The sequence below is a fragment of the Saccostrea echinata genome, unplaced genomic scaffold, assembly GCF_033153115.1.
Source record: "Saccostrea echinata isolate AGI-Se365-2 ecotype Australia unplaced genomic scaffold, CSIRO_AGI_Sech_v1 ptg000054l, whole genome shotgun sequence".
NCBI lineage: Eukaryota > Metazoa > Mollusca > Bivalvia > Ostreida > Ostreidae > Saccostrea > Saccostrea echinata.
Window position 1 is genome coordinate 29865250 of NW_026889803.1, and position 22561 is coordinate 29887810.

The window sequence follows — 22561 nt, forward strand, 5'->3', positions numbered from 1 at the left end:
AGCCGGTCTAGGGTCCCGGTAGGGGTTCTCGGTGGGAGGGGGTGGGTCCTGCAACCTGGGTTTAAGCAATTTAAAGACAATCTTTGAAAGTTTTTACGCGTTAAAATTTTTTTTTTTAATTCTAAACGATAATGAAGCTCCTGGTGAGATGATCTATATACAGAAATTGAAACAGAGTATTAATTTAGAATAAAGACACATCTAATTCATTCAAGTTCGCAGTAAAACTTTTTCATTTTTCAAAAACTCTAGATCTAAAATTTTAGTGAGGCATTTGCCTCACTTGCCTCAATGGTAGTTACGGCCTTGCAAGGACAAACTGATGATCAATGATTGTTACGATTTTTAATTCGATTCATACATAATATATATGATATGCATTATACATATCAATGTATGTTTTGACCTTATTAAGCTCCCACGTTTCGTTCAATTTTTGTTTGTTTGTTTTTTTTATTTATTCAGGAAATGGCATATAGAACATACATGTATGTTGACACATGAAATCTAAAGAAATTATAAAATACAAGTAAAATTACATAGGTTCTTAAAACAATAACATATTATAAAAAATACGTAATTCTGAAGAAAAAAAAATTATATTGATATGTCTAAATGAACATAAATATAGCACTGTATATAGCCATTTTCCCGAGGATGACCCATAAAAGCCCTAGAGGCTTATTTCCAATGGGGTCCTCATAGATTATAAAAGCTTTAGCACTAATTTTATGATATAAATACAATAAATAAAACATAAATAAATAGGACAAAATATGTATTATAAGATACTGATAATATAAAAACTCATTTTCAGACATAAATTTAAATTTCCAAGAGGGATGTCTATGCAGCTTGTTTATATCATATGCAATATGATGATATGTGTTCCTTGGATTAGTCTAATCCATTATCAGGGAGCACGAAAAACATTTTTGATAACAAAAATGTGTGGCTTTATGACTTACAACAGTAAAACTTTTACTTCTTATTTTGACATATCTTGCGCTGGCTTCCATGTTTTCGAAAGTTGATCAGATGTAGCTGATCCCACCTGTAGCATTTCCAATAACGTCATAGCGGTCCAATATTTTATCGACAAGGCCAATATATCACTCAGCGGTTGAACATCGATATTTTGGACCGCTCAATAAAACATTGGAAATATAAGACTCTTTTAACTATAGATATATATAGAAAGCAATTTTAAAAGGTATAACAATAAACATTGTCAATTTTGGTCATATTTTGGTAGCCCCACACCTAAATGATAGATATGCATACCGTGATACGCAAACTCAGTATTTCTATAATTATGAACATGTCCTCTAACAGATTATTAGTTAATGTAATTTCAAGTGGATTAAAACACAATTTCTGTCCTTTCCTATAAACTTAAAATTCTTGAAACGAGATTTCAGTTACTAGTATGCCATGTCATATATCATATCACGAAAATACATAGCACAATTCATGTTTTTTAAATCATATTTTCATTAGTTTGTACAAAACATATACTAGGTTTAAGGATACATACTGATACATTATAACATTTCCACAACATATATTTCAACATAATATTATATTTAAAATAAATATAAGTATCAAATTTAAGGTACTTACCGGTATATAGTATACAATTATTGATTTTTTTAGTCAATGCGATGATTAAGCCACCTGAGGAGTACAATATTCCCCAAGCTCTTCGGGCTCGGTGAAGATTGTACTCCTCAGGTGTCTAAATCATCGTATTGACTGAAAAAATACACAATTTTTATTTTATTACATGATAAATGATTAAATGATACAAACTCGTTAAGCAAACCATGTCTCCTCTCTTGTTTACATTTGCTGAAGTCCTGTCCAAATGCAGTGAAAGACGTATGGTTAAAATAAACATAGCTAGCTAGTTGTATAAATTTTCCAATTTCTTAATCTAGTTTTGGTACGATGTAGAAAAAATAAATGTCAGGCATGTAGCATCGACTTTGAAAAAAGGAATGAACCAGACTTTCATTTTCAAACTAAATCAATACCAAAAATTTAGGTTCTGAAAAAAGGTGACACACACCAATTATACGTGCCTGAATGTTACGTTCGTTTCAGTGGAAGTCGGGGGCAGGTTAAATAACTTTTCAGAACTAATTGTATCAATTTAGAAATTTTAATCTATTTTTAGTCCAATGTAAGAAAAATAAATCCTGTTCACCTGCAAGGTTACGTGCAGGTGAATATAACGTAGTATTTTTTTTTTTTTTTTTTTTTTTTTTTTTTACAACGTTGGATCTCAGCCAATCAGAGAGCTAAAAAATAATAAAAACAAATTATTTCCGGTTTTCTTTTGTAAACCTCCTAAAAGTCAGTGCAGGACAGTTTCAGCAATCCCTCTCCAGATCCACTTTTCCTAGATGCGAGTTGTTTCAATCGGATTATTATAAATATAACCCCGATAGCTATCACAAATACAAAAACAGCCAAAACTACCAATAGAGCAAGGATTATGTTCCAACGATTTTTGTCTATCCTGAAAGAAAAAAATTTCGAAAAAGATTGAAAACGGTTGAAATGACTCTTCAGGTATTATATACGAAACAGTAGTAATTATGTTTTTCTTTTTTATATCGCATGATCTACTGAGATAAAGTAGAGGAGAAAAGTGATGATAATATACTTACACGATTCTGTTTTGATTATCGATCTTGTTTACAGAAGTTTCTTTAGAACTGCCTCTCACCAAATCATAGCAATGTTGATCTTAAACGAGAAAGAAGTACCGGTAGATATTCTTATCATATACCTTCGTATACCAACCCAAAATACTTTTGGCTGATACATTTTAAATCATCATCTTTCTAATATAATTGTATTGGCCACTGATGTATAATGTACTGAAATTTTCAAATTCAAAAAATGGTAAATTGTACCATAGTAATTCTAAAACTACATGAAAAGTATGTTGCTGTGACCTTCAATTTGACATATATAGATGGTATATCGATGACGTTTTATCAAGTAATAAAATAGATGAAGATAACGAATAGTGATAGATCTTTAAAAAAAAAAAAAACAAAAACACTACAAATCTGTGAACAAGGCATAAAATACTGATCCCTGGAAATTCCAGGTGGGATCAAGTACCTAGGAGGAGTATTATAAGCATCTCCTGTCGACCGTGTCGCATAATATTTGGTCCGCCTCGTTTAAAGGTCCGGGGGGACCTAATACGATAACATATAAGGTCCGCCTTTTATAAGAAAAGGTCCGGTCCGTATAAGAAAAGGTCCGCCTAAGTTTAAAGGTCCGGGTGGTGCAAAATGTTTTAATCTTGACTTAAACACATAAAATTAAAGAGAGTTTGTTTTAATTACATCATATGAAGAAAGATGAAGGATTTACCCTAGCTGTTGTGTTTATTTTTTTGTACAATATATCTCTTAGGGCAGGAATTGCTACTCCATGTTTAGTGTGCTTTTAGCAATGCCGTTTAGGGCAATGATTATAAAAAAAAAATGCCGCATTTATTGGGCTTGTGTTTGTTTTTCCCCAGCATTTGCTTTGTGTAAATTAGGACGATTAAAGGTGTGAAATCTGCCGGTGTGTATAGGCAATAAACCAATGGGGGTGTGAAGTATTCGTATACCTGACAGGTACCCGCAGGTAGAGCCCGCGGCAGATAGCAATGACAATGTAATGGTCATGTGTTTGCTTTAAATCAATAGATATGAATTCTCTATTTTAATAAATTATGCTGAAGAACAAATTATAATACTATTATGATATTCATGCGTACACATCAAAATTGTGATATAATTATATAATAATATATAGTCTATTTTTATTACAATATTTAAAGAAATTTCTTATTCCAAGTGTAGAGTTTAATACTAAGACCGATAAAAAAATAAAAGTATGTATATGCTTCCCTTTAGTTTTAACAATTAACTTGTTTTCAGTTTATAATAATATTTTGCCCTTTATTTGTGGATAGGATTATATATAGCCTAATATTGTATTCGATCTGTATTTACTGCAGAAACAAAATACATGTAATGTTAAAGCTTAAAACAGGTAATTCAATATTGAAAACATATACATCAGATTTAAAGTATAATCATGGTTTGGATTTAATTCTTTCTTATAAAAACTCATCCTCGTCATAATGAACTACATATGAAATAATATTTCATTTTTGTATTTTTTTTTTTTTTTTTTTTTTTTTTTTGCCAAAAGAAATAGAAATTACACATTTTACTGTGACTATAATAGACAGACTGTTGGATAATCTAGCAGGCTGTATTGCATGACCGATTAAAATTTGAAATCATTATTGTAAAATATTTTCTTTTATTACCGACATTAAGCATTTTGGGCAAAGTTGAATGTCCAGTTCTATATACAAGTCATTTACGTATCTCACGTCTGTATGAACGGGGGAAGGGGGAGGGAACATCAGTTGATCCTCTTCCTTTTTTTTGCGTATCAAGGAATTTCTATTTTCTACATTAATTTGTGCTATAACCCCCCCCCCCCCAAATGCACCCAGATATATACTGACTGATTGTTTCTGTTGTCAAGCGTGAGTCATATTTCCCATTTCAAGCTATATGATATGTACATTTTCGTGATGTCGACTAGAAGCGTTTCAGTCTAATTTTAAATAAAAATATATTTCTTTTATAAAACGCTGATTATTTATGATTATTTATTTTATTCATTTATGGAAAGTGGCAACTCACGGTTATCCGGAGAAAAAAGGTAATTCATGGGGTTTTCCATCATGAGAGTCCAAGCTGCAGACAGCTCAGTATTACGTTACGCTACAACTCCATACCAAGTAGTCCCGGAGAATTGACACTGTATGGAGTATGACTGAGAGTCATACTCCATACTCTCCGGGACTTCTTTCCCTACGAATAATGATATGGAGTAATACTGAGCTGTCTGGAGCTTGATTGAGAGTGATCTCCCGTGTAGAATTTTCTACGCGGTGAAAACCAATAAAGTGTATTGTTTAGTACAACTACACCTGCTCAAGAGTTTTTGAAAAATTCTTTACGAAAGCTAGGAACTTTGCCAATCTCCTTAAATTATCCTTTTCGAAGTCCTCAGTCATTCTCCGTGGTAACCATGGAGGAAATAATACAATCGGTCTCATGTAGTCATGACAGAATTTTTGAAGTTCGATTTTCATAAATGCTATACATTGCACATATGTTGTTTCGGATATTACCTAACAATTTTGAATAATGATTATACAGGCGCGGATCAAGAATTTTTCGGGGGGGGGGGGGGCATCCCAGTCAAAAAAATTTCTAACCCAAAAATTTCTTGACAAGGAAGAAAAAAAAACCGTAAAATCCAATTCCATTTCCAAAACGTGAAAAACACCTATTTCGTTGTGGTGATGGTAGGGTCCACGTTTTCTAAGGGGGCCCAAAGTCATTTTTTATTTACTTCAGTATATACTTTTAATAACTCTGCAAATTCCAGATGCGGGGGGGGGTCCCCCGACTCCCCCCCCCCCCCCCAGATCTGCGCATGTTATATGAATAATTTCGGTATAGTGGCTGGAGAAATTTCCGGTAATACATTGCATCTCAGGTGAGGAAGAGGGGGAGGGGTGGCAATAACACCTTCTTTAAATTTCCATCTGCTCCTTGCGTATCAAGTACGTAGAAAATAAACACCATCTGGTGTATTACTGATTTCTTTTTACTTGTCACACAAGGCATTTACCACATACATTATGTACGTAGTGTTGATGAACCCCTTTCTTATTTTTAAGGTGATTATTTTCCCAATTCATTGTATGAATACAGAAACAAATACTCCCTCTTTTTCATGCTATATGAATCAAAGTCTATAGATACGGATACAGTACAACTAATGATCATTCTAACATAACATTTTTGTGATATACATGGATAATAAATCTGAACTTATATTTTGTTTGTATGTGGTGAATATATTCTAGATAAATATACATTGTACTACCATTATACATTCAGATTCGTCACTGCCTTTTATAAAAGAATCGTCCTACATTTTTCCAAGATCTTGACATAAGATAAGAGGCCCATGGGCCACAACACTCACCTGAGTCAATAAGGCCCTGCTGTTTTTCATCAGCAAATTTATTCTAACATATCTTCCAATGTAAAACATTAATCACTATTGTGACCCCACCCTACCCCAGGTGTCATGATTTTTATAGATATAGCGCTAGCCCCACCCTACCCCTCGGGGTCATGATTTAAACAAACTTGAATTTACACTACCTCAAGATACTTCTATATCAATGTGACTAAACATGGCTTTGTTGTTCCTGAAAAAAAGGTTTTAGAATTTTTTTCCTATACATTCACATGCTAAACCCTGATAGTGCATTGTGGCCCATCCTACCCCTAGGAGGTCATGGTTTGATTGATTGATTGATTAGGGTTTAACGCCGAGTCGGCTATATTTCAGCCATATTCCGGCGGAAAATTAATTTTATATGACCTGTTATCATGGTTTAAACAAATTTGAATCTACAATACCTGAGGATGTTTCCATATCAATCTGACTAAAGATGGCTTTGCTGTTCTTGTGGAGAAGATTTTTCGATATATATATCCTATGTAAAACTTTGATCCCCCATTGTGACCCCACCCTACCCCGGGGGTCATGATTTGAACAAACGTACATCTACACTAACTGATGATGCTTCCATATTAATATGACTAATCATGACATTGTTGTTCTTAAGAAGAAGATTTTTGAAGACTTTTTCCTAGATATTCCTATGTAAAACCTTAATCCCCCGTTTTGATCTATCTATTACAAAGAGAAAATTACAGACAGGGTTTTTTTCTGTAGCATGAAAAATAGAGAAAGGGGCAGGGCGGACCTTAAAACGCAGTATAATAAAAGCCCCGCCTTCTATATTTCAGATATCGTACTATTACAAGGCGAAAATTTTGAACAGGGTTTATTTTCGTAGCATAAAAACTAGAGAAAGAGGCAGGGCGGACCTTAAAACGCAGTAAAATAAAAGGTCCGCCCTCTGTTTTTCAGATATTTTACCATTAGAAATCAAACATTTTGGACAGGGTTTATTTCCGTAACATAAAAACTAGTCAAAATGACAGGGCGGACCTTAAAACGCAGTATAATTAAAGGTCTACCCTCTATATTTCAGATATCTTACTATTACAAGGCGAAAATTTTGAACAGGGTTTATTTTCGTAGCATAAAAACTAGAGAAAGAAGCAGGGCGGACCTTAAAACGCAGTATATTTAAAGGTCCGCCCTCTATATTTCAGATATCTTACTATTACAAGGCGAAAATTTTGAACAGGGTTTATTTTCGTAGCATAAAAACTAGAGAAAGAAGCAGGGCGGACCTTAAAACGCAGTATATTTAAAGGTCCGCCCTCTATAATTTAGATGTCTTACTGTTAGAAAGCAAACATTTTGGACAAGTTTTTTTTCGTAGCATAAAAATTAGAGAAAGAGACAGGGCGGACCTTAAAACGCAATATAATAAAAGGTCAGCCCTCTATATTTCAGATGTCTTACTATTACAAGGCGAAAATTTTGAACAGGGTTTAGTTTCGTAGCATACAAATTAGAGAAAGAAGCAGGGCGGACCTTAAAACGCAGTATATTTAAAGGTCCGCCCTCTATATTTCAGATATCTTACTATTACAAGGCGAATATTTTGAACAAGGTTTATTTTCGTAGCATAAAAACTAGAGAAAGAAGCAGGGCGGACCTTAAAACGCAGTATTTTTAAAGGTCCGCCATCTATAATTCAGATGTCTTACTGTTAGAAAGAAAACATTTTGGACAGGGTTTATTTCCGTAACATAAAAACTAGTCCAAATGGCAGGGCGGACCTTAAAACGCAGTATAATAAAAGGTCTGCCCTCTGTTTTTCAGATATCTTAGTATTACAAGGCGAAAATTTTGAACAAGGTTTATTTTCGTAGCATACAAACTAGAGAAAGAGACAGGGCGGACCTTAAAACGCAATATAATAAAAGGTCCGCCCTCTATATTTCAGATATCTTACTATTACAAGGCGAATATTTTGAACAGAGTTTATTAAAAGTTATGGTAGCGTAAAAAAAAAAATCGTTAAAATGGCAGGGCGGACCTTAAAACGCAGTAAAATGAAAGTCCGCCCTCTGTTTTTCTTTTTTCCCCACATACATGTATCTCACTTACAAAGCAAAAAATTATGGAAATGCTGTAAGTTCCTATTGTTTTTTTTTCTTTGTTGGTTCGTGTGTTTTTCCAGGGTAAAAAGATAATTAGGTTTTTAATTTTAGGATGGACGCTAAATTAATTTAGAAAACTCTTGGAATGGCCTAATTGTGCATAAGAATTGCATATATACTACATGTAGTAGTGTACTTTTTTCATTTAATATTCTGACAAAAAGACAAAACTTTAATGTCAATTAATTATCCACTCTATGTACGTTTGCAGGAGATGTGTCTACTGTATTGTATATCTATATGCAACCATAAACATCTGTCTGAAAGGACCAAGGATATATATTATTATTTTATTAGTAATGTTGGTGACGTGCAACAAGAGAACTATAACACCCCCCCCCCCATCACACACACATAAATAAAAAAGAAATAGCCGCTTAAAGTCGTAGAAAATCTTATTTAAACCAAAATCAAAATAAATATAAAAAATATTAACAAAAGAACACGACTTGGTGGTGTTTTATGAATTTTTATATCAGTCACGATCTCAACAGACACTTTCCTTTTTATTTTAGGGGGAAATACATGTCAAGTTGCTCTGTAAAACCCCTCTGTAAATAGTATGGGTGGATAAGATTCTCCCTAGTAAGAAGGTGGAAAAGGAGAAAATTCTGTACTGAAGCGTACTGAGTATTTCCTATGGTGGATAATAAAGCCGGGGTTGTTTCATCCAAGCTCGCTGCATGTCATTTCCGAGATTTTGCATTGCATTTCCGACATTTTTTGTTTTCATTTTACAATACAATCAACACTAAGTCTAGTAAAAATACAAAGTTTAGTAATAAAATGCAATAATTTCAATAATAAAACATGCAATTTTTGATCACCAAATTTTAATGCCCACTGAATTATATGTGTTTGAAAGCACCAAAAAACAGAATCTCCTCTACTTTGATTACTTTATTCCATCAAACATAGTTTCTGTATGTCATAAATTCTATCTGAACCTTTCTGATCTCAAATTCAGTCTGATTATCTTGATTTGAAAAGATGAACAAAAATTCACAACTTACACTTACATGTGTTCGAGGATAAAATCGTCATAAGATTCTTTTAAATATAAGCAGAACTTATTATTTGGAAATCAATGAATTACAGAGTGTATTCTTGATTTATTCTTAAATTTTTTTTATAAGGGAAATTTCAATTTTGTTTTCATTGCCGGAAAAGTACTTTATGATGATAAATGTCAGAGATGAAAATTTTAAAACGTCAGAAATGAAAACTACAAAATGTAGGGAATGAAATAAACAATATTTAAAAAAAAATTCCGGAAATAAAATCCTATATGCTAGGCTCATTTTCCAAAAGGGGAGGGGTCTTTAAACCCAAGCTCGTTTTTCCGGGAAAAAATATTAATGCGGGAGGAAAGTCTACAACATCAGTACTTTTTAAACTATTTGACATGTATCAGCATAATTCTGCTATACCCCACCCACCAAAAATACAACAACACCATTTATAATCTTTTCCTTTTTTGGGGGAGGGGGTGTTTTATTGCTTAAAATGTTCAACTCGATTGACTTTGGTTTGATTTTGCCAATTAATGCACATCTTCCTTAACCAGTGTTAACCCTGGGTAATATCAAGTAGAATGAAATAATCGTTAGTCTTTAACTGGATAAGAAACGATGGTTATAAAAACACGGGGGATATGCGACTTCAAGTTTCGTCAGGTGAGACAATAGGCCTACCCCCCAAAGCACAGACATGTTGTTTTAACAACAACGGGATAGGCTAGTACACCGTAACACAAGTCCCTGTCAAAGTGACCCTCCAATTATTTTATAGTTAGGTACAATATGAATCGTAAGAATTATGCATAATTATTATGAATGATATAATGAAATATCTTTCGAAAGATATGAAAATTCTTTTTGGGAAGTGGAAGTCGAACGTTGTTAGGAAAGAGACTGTAATGAAATGATCATTGTTGGACCAGAGACATATAAATGCTGGTTGGACTTACGAACACCATATACTGAACAATGTGCCAGTGAAGGTATGCGTATGATATATGTATTTTTTTTTATTTTGCAATGATAATATTGATATCACTTAAACTATAAAAGACACATGTACATGATTTTCCCATAAGGTAACTCGATCAACAGATCTTTGCATCTTTATATTTTTTGTTTTGTGCACTACCTGGGAGGTACATGTATGTACATGTACTACGATAAGGAGCTAACAGTTAATCAGTGCTAACATCAAATTTTGAATAATTTTTTGATAGATAATTTGAGGTTTTGTACTGAGATATATCATAGTATTAGAAATATAACTAGAGCCGAGCTCGTTGCAGAGCAACGAATAGGTCTTCCGTTGGAGCAGTGACCTTGAGTCAAGGTCATGCCATATTTTAAGATGATAAATAATCTTTTAAGGGACTATCAACTTGCAATGCTTCGCCAGTAGAAAGACAATAAAATAATGTACACTTTCTATTTCGTGACCTTGAACTTGTCCAGATGACCTAGCGTCAAGCCATGACACACTCTGGTTATGACGCAAACCTATCTGTGTTACCGACTTGACAAGTTAACACATGTTCTTTCAGACCACACATCCAGTAAAAGCATCTTGTTCTTAGTGACGTTGAACTTGAGTCAAGGCCATGACACAGTCTGTATGATACCAACAATACCCATTCCGAGTGTTTCCAATTTGACAAGTTTACACATGTTTTTTTTTTTTTTTCATTTCGTTTCCATATAGTTGTAATTTATTACTTTTAACTCGCTGGCTTCAAATTTTATTGTATATATGTTTTATGTCCAATTTCGATATTGAAAAACGTCGGCATCTTTGAGTACGTGTACAAGGTGCATTACGTTACCCTATCACATCATGTTTTATAACGCAGACCATACATGTATATATAGTCAGCGTTATAAAAAAGGTTTAAAAAACCCATTTTATTCATCAAAAATCTCTGCTTAATTATCTTTGCTGATTTCTTACAGAACTAGAGTGTTCCCAGGAACGCATGTGTCGCCTGCTTTTAGCTTCATTAAAGATGTAACTAAGTCTAAAAGTTATCAGCTTTTTATTTGCTAAGGCATTGAATAGTTCATGCCAAAAAAACAAAACAAAACAATCCAGGGATAGTAAGACTGCGATAGAATCTAACAATCAAATAGAAATGCAAATCCTTAACCCCTGAAAGCTAAAATGGATATTAATGAAATTTGAATAAATTTGTTATAAATAATTATATATAAATTATTTAAGTACGTGATTTCAACAATCCTTCGAAAGAGGCTTCAGTCTTTCATATCAGCAATTGTCAGTCTACACCATCCATTTTGGAATACCGATCCCGTTGTATTTTCATAGTACTTAAATTTCAGTTTTTGTGGTTTCTTTATTTCATACAGTGTCAAAATACATTGTCATGAGATCATAAACATGTATAACTGTCAATTATTAAACCCTGCCTCTGTAATTTCAAAAGACATAAGTTAAATTTAACCCTCCGCAGTATATTTTACAAAATAGGTCAAAGGTCAAGGTCAAGTGAACTGTAACGCTGGTATTTTTCAAAATGTTTTATGACAAACAGTGCACACTCTAAATAGCATAGACTTACCTCATAAATATCAAAAAGAAGTTGTATATCGGCATTATTGGTTATTTTGAAAAGTAGGTCAAAGGTCAAGTTCAAGGATATCTAGGTCGGAAGCCATGGAAAAATACAAAAGCCATAGTGTCAAGCTATATGTGCAAAATATCAAACCCATACCTCTTACATTTCTCGAGATATAAGGTGTGACAGACGGACGGACAGCAAGACAGACGCCAGGTAAATTGATCGCTAAGTGCTGCTCTGCTCTGCAGGCGACACAAAAATGTTTGTTTGATTGTCTGTTTGTTGTTTAACGTCCCTTGAGCTGCCAGCATTTGCCAGTAGAGGGCTGCAAATACAGACCTATACTCGACACTGAAGGCCATTGAGCAGTGCGGAATTTTTTTCATGCCGGCACCTACTGCTAAAACGTGACCTCGGTTTATACGGCCTCATCCGAAGGACCATACTCCACGTTCTGTAGTGAAATTGTTTGTTTGTTTGTGTGTTAACGTCCCCGTCGAGATTTTTCACTCATATGGAAAAACCACCACTTGCCGGTGGAGGGCTGTAAATTCGACACTCAAGGCCATTGAGCAGTGAGGGATTTTTATCATCCCAGCACCTACTGCTACACGGGACCTCGGTTTATACGGTCTCATCCGAAACTCCAGTCTCCACGTCCCGTAGTGGAATAGTTTGTTTGTTTGTGTGTTGTTTAACGTCCCTCTCGAGATTTTTCACTCATATGGAAACGCCACCACTTGCCGGTGGAGGGCTGCAAATTCAGACCTATACTCGACAATCAAGGCCATTGAGCAGTGAGGGATCTCTTTCGTCCCAACATCTACTGCTACACGGGACCTCGGTTTATACGGTCTCATGCAAAGGACCGGTCTCCACGTCCCGCAGAGGGAGTCGAACCCACGACGTAAAGATTAACTCCTTACTCCGCGACTCTAGAGCAAACACTCAAACCACTGCGCCACGCGGGCGACGTGGTGGTATTCGAAACCACAACTACGAATCGTAGGGGTAGAAACATTTTGATAAATGTATTATCATTATGAAAATCATGTTCTGACTTAAACCTGTAGAACGCAATTTCATTTTTTTCTGGGACGGGGCACAAACAATCAAATTTTTTTGATATCTAAGCAAAAAAAAATAATAAAGATAAAAACATAATTGCGGGGGGGGGGGGGGGGGCACGACCATATAGCTTTAAGTTATATAGTGACTAAGAAGGAATAACTTGTCATTTGTCAAAGTCTTTTACCTAAACTCTTCACTTTTAATTGTCAATGACAGATTCTTGTTACAAAGTGAAAAGTATACATTTATATGTAGTACAGCTATCCATCTCATATGCATAATCTATTTAATGAATCGTTTTATCCTAAAGGGAAAGTGAAATCTCAATCAAAATTTGTCACAAATACTGGACTCTCTGATTAATTATAATATACATGTAAGAACGGATCGTCAATTAGGACTGCAGGTTTGATAAATTCACAGCATGCATCTTCAGCCTTAATTAAAACGTTGTTTCGAAATATTACACTGTATCTATAAAAGCGTAAAATTAGAATTGACCTAAAGAATATTTTACACCACAGGGGAAATGCTTCCGTGGCACCAGAAGTTTACAATTTTGATTGACAGGTGTAGCGCCGTGCATGGATTTCATGTAACTATGTACAAATAAGAAATGAAGGGATCTAAAGAAAAAAGTTATTGTGATTGACATTGTAATTAAAACAGAAACAATTAACAGTAGTTTGGCTGTGCTTGCCTTTCTGACATTTGAAGTAAAGTTTAAGAATAACTTATCATTGAAATGAAGTTGTAAAAGTGTATTATCAATTATTTTCATTTTCATCATTAGATGTGCTAATAAGTTTGTTATATTCAAGTCCATGTATATGTACTCCTTGTACATTTTTTTTTAACCGTGTGTGCAAGTGTAATTAAATTATAAAAAGTTAACATACTTCTTAAATGCATGGCATTTACGTTACACAGTTCTGGACATTAGAAATAATTAAGCTTATAGTTTTGGCGATATTTTATCGTATGCTAAAAAATATGTATTACATAAAACATGTATTTTAAAAAATTCAGCACAATATAGCCTTTCAGATACTTATACATAGAAAATCAGATTACATATAATATGAAATATTTTATTGAATATTATGATCTCTTCTCTGTAAACAGGTGTGTTTTGAAGAGGACATTGAAGGCGAAAAGGGGCTCGAATAGCCGCCAGTTTTTTTTTCTTCGGAAAGCTGTACAGTTATCTTGGACGACATATCGCGTACAAGTACAGTGTACAAAACAGCAGTGAAAATAAAAATAATGAACTCAAAGTTTAATTCTCTTCTCTCAATTATTTTGTGAAACATAATTACCAATAAAGATATAAGTTTTTACCAGAGTGTATACAAAGCGACTTTTCAAGCGGTACATGAAAGCGTTTGACGCGTGACCAGGTACGTGTAATTGCTTTCAAAACATGCAAACTCAGACTACAGTATCAGGTAGCGCAGGTTGCTGACCTGTCAATCAAATCAGCAGCTATTGTTTCATTTTTGTATGATTGGCGGGCGGTATGTTATCGATCTTAAGCTAGGTAGATTTTGTGGGCGTTAATGGAAAATTGGGTGTTTAATAAAAAGCACATGTACTTGTCATATGCTGGAGTTACAAAACTATAGTCGACAGAGTTTTTCACACAGCATGTTAAAAGTTGGTGTAATCATAAAGATAGCCATTTTAAAAAGAAAATAATGTAAAAAGGTTTAGCAATGCGTCTTGTTTTCAAAATATATCTCTTTTGAATTCTTTGTCTACAAACCTTGTGTGTCAATTTAGAATTATCTGCAGAATTAACCACACGCAATGAATCTCCGAAATTAAACACATAATAACACATAATTGAGAAATAAATCGTTTATTAAATACATGTATGCAGTTTAAAGATTAGGATTCATGAAATCGGGGACCTTTATACGTCCTTAACAAAATGTTTTGGATTTAAATTAAATCAAATTAAGATAAGAATAAATGATTTAATTGAATGATCCGGTCTGATTTAAAAAATAATTTTCCGTAAATCATTGTGTCAGCAAAATGAATATAGAACGACAATGTTTTGTGTATGAGCACTAAAAGCTGCTTCCTCGGCTACATAATTAGGTTACATAATTGTAAACAAACACAAAACCCGGGTATATGTGAAACGCAGTTAAATGCAGTTAAAGACCGATTTATATTTTGCTTACTTTTTTAAAAAAATTTAATATAGTGTATGTGTCAACATTAAACGACGAAAAGATGTTTTGTTTACGAACGCAGGTCACTGGTTCACACGCAATGGATCTCTTGTAATTTCGGCCACAATAATTTAATAAGTATATCACCAACATGACCAACATAGATAAGATGAAATAATTTGAAAGATCCGATTTGACTAAAAAAAAACAATTATCCGTACATAGTTGAGTTTGCAAAATAGATTTAGAACGGCAATGCCTGTTTAGTGTATGGCCACTGATCACTGGATCTAGGTCACGCGTGATCGGGGGATGGCCGGTTACGTAATTATAAACAAAAACAAACCCCGAGACGTATTGAAAATGTGTGACTCAATAATTTGGAATGAAACCACAGAACACGTAAAAACTTATTTTAAAGTAGTATTAGTATTTATTTTGGATAGGTTTATCATTTATAGCAAGTTTATTTCAGTTATGCGCATAAAGATTTCACCTTCACTTGTCTAATGAAACTAGTTACCTGTATATGGGTCAAGCTTCTAGCTCATTTATTAAAAAAGACTCGAACAAAATAACAAGTTCACGAGATCAATAATATGTTAAAGAACAACTTTTTTAGCGACAGCTATATCGAAATATTTACCGTTTTTGAGTTATAAAACGAAAACTTTCAAGGACCCTAGATCCCTAATTTAAGGGACCAGCCCCTTTTTGGAGGTGCCAAATGAAAGACAATAAAATTGTGCACAACTTTTATTCAACATGTTTTAACAAAATATTTTTAGTTTAAAAGATACATAGGAAAATATGTGTAAATTTTCGCGCTTTTAGGCGTTCTAATATTTGACCCCTATCTAGCGCCATTTTGAACACAGAAATCAAAAAACAAAAATAGATGTGCACAACTTCAATGCTTCTATTATTTAAATTCGGTAGAATTTCTTCTCCAGCTTGTGTAGTCTCTGAGCCTTTATCCGGAAATGAAGAGTCCTAAATTTTTATTTAAAGGGAGATAACTCAAAAGCGGAAGTGGATTTTTGACATGTTTGACAGCATTCTGATAGAGTTTTGTAACGTCTACAAACCCTGCAAATTTGAGCAAAATCCGTTGAGAAATGAGCGAGATATGAGGCCTCAAAGTTGGCGTCTAGAAAGGAGAAGAAAAAAAAAAGAATAATAATCTTAACCATCAGAATCAGTAGAAGGTCTTCCGTTGTGACGAAAGACCTTAATTAATTAAAATTGGCTATCGAAATCCAGCAACTAGCGAGATATCGCAAGACTTGATCCTTTTAGTATATATACAATGTACATACATGTACGTCACTGGAACTCCATTTTGCTGAGAGGGACACTTTTATAACAACTATACCTTAAATAATTTAAAAAAATTAATAAAGCAAATTAATTTCGAATCAATAAAGGAGAAAAATCTGCATATTAAACCGAAGGCGGACCTTTTATAATAGAGGCAGGCCGGACCTTATATGTTATCGTATTAGGTCCCCCCGGACCTTTAAACGAGGCGGACCAAATATTATGCGACACCCGGTCACACCCGCCGTGGGCCCTGGGTATTGATCAAGAAGACGGAATTATCTATAGTCAAAATTAAGTATTATAACAACAAAGGCCTTACAATTGGTATGAAATATGTCAGTCAAAGTACGATCCAGTGATAGACTGTATTTGCTAAAAAGGTCATTATAAGGACCATTGAATGTACGAAATGCTGATTTAAACGAGTTTGTTGAAATCCCTTTACATGTAACATCAGCTTATTTGTCAATTAGCCAGCCTCGGTTCAAAAATCGTACTCAGAGCATATGCTCTTGAGTATAGAATAAGTTGGGAGACATAAACAGCATATGCAGGTGATAGTGGAATATGACAACGTAAATACAATATTACATTTCATTTATACGTTGGTTCGATATATCCCACTGAACTTATAAAAGACACACCAAAGTTTGACATATATATTTCATTTTTGGTATACTCGAGAAAGAAATTGATGGCAAACTAACAACTAAACTTTGTGATAAAAGTGATGATTTTATTTTACTATCTTTAAATACCATTATAAACTGCATATGGGGGTTATGTCTCCAAGTTGAATCGATACGCAAGAGCATGTTCTAGGTACGATCATTTCCTAAAACGAGACAAGCAACTGACAAATATGTTGATGATCAAAGGACATCATTAATCCCGTTTAAAGTTAACATTTTGCATATTCTATGGTCGACATAATGACCCAGTTTGCATATAAAATCGAAAAGTCAAATATTGACTGACGATTGTTAGGTCATTATTTTCATATACTGAATTGTCGAAAATTTTTTACTTTACCCGATCATGACAAGGGCACAAGACGGATATGACAGGTCGACATGAATGCTTACTCCTCCATGGCACCTTATCCCACCTCTGATGTTTTCAAAAGTTGCTTTTATGCTTTGCTCACAATTTGTTTTGTTTAATATTGGATTTCTAGTAGTTATCTTCATATCTAATTCGAAGGAATGGCAACATGCAATTGTTATAATTGCAAATTGTGCAGGTACATGTAATATTCAGCTTATCATTATTTTTTTTTTTTATAAATTCCAATTAATGTTCCATTTTAAGACAACATTTAAAACTTAAACTTTAGACATTCATGATTGACTTTCGATAACAAATAAAGACAAGTGTACGAATACTGAAATAACCAAATTTATTCCGATTTATTTCATTTTTTTGTGACTATTCCTATGTTTATCTCATCAGTAAAGAAAGTCTGTCTGATGAGACCCTAAAAATCGAGGCCCCGTGTAGGCTTGGCTTAATAAAGATCCCTCACTACTCAATGGTTCTGAGTGCAGAGTAAAGGTCTCAGTATATGCACCGGTATATGGTGACGTCTCTATATCAGTGAAAAATTCTCCAACTGCACGTAAAACAAGATAGAATCAATAATCATTAAAGATATTACCATAAGAAACACAAATTGTCTGGTAAGACATCGTTGGCATATCGTAAATAATTCCAAAATCGTTTTATCAAACAAACAAACAAATATTCAAAACATAGAATAAAAAACAAAACAAAAAATAAACTAAGAAACAAACAAAAAATTTTTTTTAATTGAATAATTCAGTTTTATATGTTAAATTCATTCTAAATGCACAAAATTCTTTACATTTTATCAAATGTTTGAAATTATTGTAAGAAAAAAAAGGAAATTAAGTATAAAAAAGAGGTTTGAATTTTTTTAGTTTGATTTTTTAAATTTTTCGAAAAATGAAATAATCAAAGCAACCTGTCTTATAAAAGCGCTTTTTTTCAATAACCCAACAGTCAATGTTTAAACCACTTGTATACGACTACATTAAGATACTATGGTACAAGTCAACACTCAATGATAATATACTGACACGCAAAAGAAACGCAACAAGCAGTAAACTACAAATATTTGAATTTTTTATCTAATGATTTTCAAAAATGACTGCAGCAGGGTAAAACTCGATTTAAAAACATCAGAGATTTGATAAAATTGTTGAATGATTATCTTTTAACTTTAGAAAGTAACGCATAACATGTAACTGTCAAAATACCCCCTCCCGCCATTCAATTATAGCGTCATGCACAACAATTGCTGCTTGATTTCTACGATGCATTAGGTTTATCAATCTCGAGATCTGAGCGAAAGACATATTCATTGTCATTTTTAAGTGCCTGTTTTTCAGATGATGAGGTCGAATTTTCTCGAACCTATAGCGCAGTGTAGCAACCCTTGGACTTCCGGTCCACGGACTGTCATTCATGCTAATGATACGTACATTAGCCTGTTGAGGCGTGATGTAGTGCATATTTGTATCTGCAACTCTACATCACCTTTATTTTGAGAATTTCAAGCTAGAGCAATGGGAATGCGTACTTAAGTCATTTTCAGGAAGCCTTGGCACCGCTTCTGGTAAAAAAAGAACTTATTTTTCGGAATATTGCTGCATTACTTATGATGAACAGATGCAAACCCTTAAACCCCCAAATTATTGCTAAATGTTTTGTTAAACATGCAATTTTTGACTTCTGCCGAGCGGGCTCAAACTGAACTTTCGGTAATGGTATGAAAATCATTCAACCTTTAAATTTCCAATATTTACAAAGATGAAGATTTCCTTACATTTTAGGTACAAAGTTATATCCTTTATATAATATTTCCCCCTAAAATGGATGTTGCTTTTCGGTATTTATAAATTATAATCGATTAAAATGTGTACCAGGTAGATATCCAATGGACGTGGTCATCGTGACAACTGGGGAGATGTGTCCCTCGTGTATATATATCCCACGCCTATTGGGTATCTACACATAGCCAACAGTATATTATGTGAGGGGTAACTACTACATGTATATGAACTAAAATAAACTTTGAACAAGAATATACACTTACATTTATAAATATCAGTCGATATGTACCTTACTGGACATTTTTCACAACGACTCGCCAAACTCGGCTGAATGACTCTGCCATGTGTGTTATATTCAGCACATCTTTTACCTAGAATGTTTCATTTTTATTTAATATATAAGGATCAGAGAGAGAGAGAGAGAGGAATTTCATAAATTAAAAAAAATTAAAATATAAAGTTCTACATTCTCCTGGTATCATGTAAATGGTACGATCTATCTATCTATCAATCGATCGAATTTCTTTCATTTGTCAATACAAAAAACACTTTTCGACCTGTATTTCTGCTTATTTTTTAGTTCCTATGATTGATTTTTTTAATAGCAAAGGGGAAATGCATGGATAACCGTGTCTTGGAGTATTATAAAATACAACATAATCGATTTTATTTTCAGTGCCATTATATTCCTTAATTATCTTAATTCTAATTACAAACCTAGTATCTGTATCGCGGGCATGCACACTTCGTACGTTGCGTTCAAAAACTCATTTGGCAGACAATGATACGTGTATGTTATATTGGAACGCAACCCTGACGCACATATATTTTGAGGCACGTAGCATCCTTTTAAATGTGCCCTCTCTCTCCAAGCCTTTACAGATTCAGGACATGATGTCACGCTCACTCTTTGGTGACAAGAATTTGATATTGTTCTCGTGATCTTAAAAATACAAGTAGAAATAATGTAATCGCAGACGCTGAGAATAATAAGAATAATAGGATGTAATTCACTCTAAGGTGATTTGGAGATTACCAGAAAATTCAGAATGATGCAAACTTTGACTGTAGCTTTCATAATCTCTTTTTCTTCTTGATGATGAACCTACATAAGAAATTCTAATGATAAGAAATGTCAATCGGAGATATCCTAGAAATTTACGTATTCATTCCAAAATAAGCTACACTGTATTTGAAAAGTGAAAATTATTTCACTGTTGTTGAACTGAAATTGAAAAAAGCCCATGGACCACAACCCTCATCTTAGCAGTTTTTTTTTAAAATTACCCTTATTTTTCCAATGAAAAAATTTTGAATTAGTAGTCGCATACCCTACTCTCGGGGGCCATGATTTGAACAAAGTTGAATTCGCACTACTTGAGGATGCGTTCATATTATTATGACTAATAATGACCCAACTATTCTGAGAAGAAGATTTTTCCTATATATCCCACCCCACCCAGGGCCATGATTTAAGTTAACTATATACGTCTAGTAAATCTACACTGTCTGGGGATGGTAACTAATCATGCCCTTGTTGTTCTTGAGAAGATTTTAAAAGATTTTTTTCCTACATTCCCCTTGTAATTTTTTTTCATATATTGTTGTTCTACCCCATCCTATCCCCGGAAGCCATGGTTTGAACAAACGTTAATCTACACTGCCTGAGGATGCTTGCAAATTAGTATGACTACTAGTAAACATGTCCTTGTTGTTCTTTAGAAGATGATTTTTAAATCCTTTTCCCTTCTTTCTCTTGTGTAAAAATTGATATCCCATTGTTGTCTAATCCCCCCCCCCCCTGGAGTCATGTAAAAAAAAAATAAAACAAACAAACAAAACAAAACAAAAAAACTTGAATATACACTATATCATGAAATTTTCTTTTACGTTTTATCTGGTCCAGTAGATTTTTAAATGATTCCTTCTTATGTTCACTTATTTAATTCCGCTTGAAATTGAATCACCTACACTTAATTGGAAGAAGTCGAATACGGGCGCCTGACAAAATGTGATCAGAAATGCCAATGAGCTTTCAGCTCAGGTGAGCTGTAAGTAAACTCTATAAATAGAGAAAACATTACATGTAGATATTCTGACACTACAGTACATGTATTTGAATAAAATAACAGTTGGATTTTTCATCTATTTCGACACAAAAGAGAAGTCAACTGTGATACTCTAATTAATTATTGTAAATACCCGGTATTATTCACCTTCAGTATAAGCTGATGTTTTGGAGTATAAATTGATAGCTGAATAGTCTTTTTTGTGGATTACCTATTCGCCTCATCGAAATAACTTCAAGTTGCATGTTTTGTTAACAATCTGAAAAATAAATAGGCATATGAAGTAAATACCGGTATATCTGTTGTTATATCTTTAAAAAATATATATAGGTAAACATGACAACAATTTTTTATCGAACAGTCCAAAATATCTGTCATGAGATGTTGGACCACTATTATTACGAAAGCCTATTAGGATCAATATTTGGAGAAAAAAAAATTAAAAGGCGTTATAACTCCTTTCAAAAATGCGTAATAACGCGAAAAAAAAGCGTTATAACGCGAAAAAAGGCGTTATTACGCCTTTCCAAAAGACGTTATTACGCCTTTCTAAAAGGCGTTATTACGCCTTTCCAAAAGGCGTTATTACGCCTTTTAAAAAGGCGTTATTACGCCTTCCTTTCCAAAAGGCGTTATTAAGCCTTTCTAAAAGGCGTTATTACGCCTTTCCAAAAGGTTTTATTACGCCTTTCCAAAAGGCGTTATTACGCCTTTTAACAAGAGGCCCATGGGCCACATCGCTCACCTGAGTACATTGGCTAGGAAAAAAAGCAAAAATCAGTTCAGTATTGAAAAGTTAATGGGGGAGAGGGGGGGGGGATGGGGGATTTTAAACTACCTGACAATGCTTTCATATCAATATAATAAATAACTTTGCTGTTCTTGAGCAGAAGATTGTTTCCCATATATTCATTTGTAAAAATTTGATCCCCCATTGTGGCCCCACCCTACCCCCGGGGGCGCTCATTTGAACAAATTTCATTTTATACTACCCAACGATGCTTCCATATCAATTTGACTAATCATGGCTTTTCTGTTCTTGACAGAAAGATTTTTTCTTATATATTCCTCTGTAAACTTTGATCACCCATTGTGGCCTCACCCTACCTCCGGGGGTCATGATTTGAACAAACTTAAATCTACACTACCTGAGGATGTTTCCATATAAATATGACCAATCATGTCTTTGCTTATCTTGAGA

The 22561-nt window shown here is 33.8% G+C and overlaps 1 long non-coding RNA gene across 1 annotated transcript; it reads right to left on the minus strand.

Moving 5' to 3' along the window:
- Nucleotides 1-2358: 2358 nt before the first annotated feature.
- LOC133206279 (uncharacterized) lies at nt 2359-19626 on the minus strand. Its single transcript, XR_009723730.1, has 3 exons — nt 19555-19626; nt 2676-2754; nt 2359-2524 (listed from the first exon to the last, which is right to left on the minus strand). It is a non-coding gene; the product is annotated as an uncharacterized LOC133206279 (long non-coding RNA).
- Nucleotides 19627-22561: the final 2935 nt, after the last annotated feature.